Below are 1405 nucleotides of genomic sequence, written 5' to 3'. Positions count from 1 at the left end.
CCCGGTCCGGTCACCCCAGCCCGGTGTCCCCCTGCTGTGTCCTCCCCCCTGCTCAGGGCCCAGCCACAGACACAGGCACACGGTGAGATGCGTGTGTTCAGTTTATTGCTTTGGCTGCACGGAGTGAGTCAGGGTTAAGGGCCGAGGTCTCGCTCATCCAGCTGGATGGCCGTGCCCGCGGGTCTTCTGTCCTGAGCAGGCTCAGCGGGGAGCGCTGTGGTTCGGGGCTGTGTTGGGGCATCTGCTGCACTTAATCCATCCTGCGACCTCCATCTCCTGCTCTCCAGCCTCACCCTCTGGAGTGAGAAAGCAGAGGATGGAGGTGAGGTTCAGGGGAAGCTGGTAGTTCTGTGGTCTTCATCACCTGTGAGGGATGGGAAGGACAGAAGCAAGCAGGGTGACCCGGGGGTCACCTGGACCTGTTCCCCAGAGTGATGGTGCCAGGGAGGCCTGGGCGCGTGGGGCCCTGAGAGCCCTTCCGGGGGGGGCAGGGCCCGCTCCTGGCCTGCCAGCGAGGGCACAGGAGGGGGCATCAGCCCACCGGGCGAGGGCGCGGCAGGGGTGGGGCGGGCCGAGGAATCAGAGGCACCAGGGAGGATGCCTGTGTGGGCAGGCCCGGCGGGGGCGGGTCCAGTTCCCAGGGTCACCTTGCCCAGCCCCCACCCCCACACGGGGTGCAGATTCTCGTCCCCACCAGGTTTTGCATCTTTTTTTTTTTTTTAAACTCACTTTTATTTTCTCCTTTATTTAAAGTTGTTTCTGCCGTCCAAACAGGTTTACAAAAAAATCTTTTATACCGTTCAGGATATCTAATTTTGCAAGAAAAGAGTCTGGTTAAAAGTGACCTTAGATATCTCACCTGCACCCTCCCCAGATAAAATCCTTGTACCAAACCCCAAATCTGAGGTTTACGGGTCATCGGCAGACATCTGGGCCAGAAAGAAGTCACCAATGAGGGCAGCCCATGGACTTTGGGGGAGACTGTGCGGGCATGAGGACCCCAGTGGTCATTTGGGTTCAGGCGCGTGAGCAAAAGTCCCCCTCGGCCCTTGGTCCTGCGGGTGGAGGCGCCCTGGATCCTGGGGCGGCCTGAGTGGGTCCCCCACACTTACCCCACACTCCCCGCGCCGTGACCTCGGGAAGCTGCTCGTCGAACATCGCAGCAGCCCTGGCGTTGAGGCTTTTTGTCTCCTGGAGCTGCGCGGGCTTCACTCCACTTTGGAAGCTCTCGGCAGGATTATCTACGATCAGCCAGTGTGTTGCCGTTAGCAGCTGCTTTTCCTCTTGGAAATAGTTTGCCAGCAATAAAGTGTCTAATCTGAGCGGAGGTGGACAGAGAGTCCCAGGGCGCAGGCTCTCCCCGGGGAGGGGGCCAGTGTGTGCTCGGCCGAGCGCTGGCGTCGGC

Source organism: Condylura cristata, unplaced genomic scaffold (assembly GCF_000260355.1).
Source record: "Condylura cristata isolate star-nosed mole 26May11 unplaced genomic scaffold, ConCri1.0 scaffold00034, whole genome shotgun sequence".
Classification (NCBI taxonomy): Eukaryota; Metazoa; Chordata; class Mammalia; order Eulipotyphla; family Talpidae; genus Condylura; species Condylura cristata.
This window is presented reverse-complemented; position numbering follows the sequence as displayed.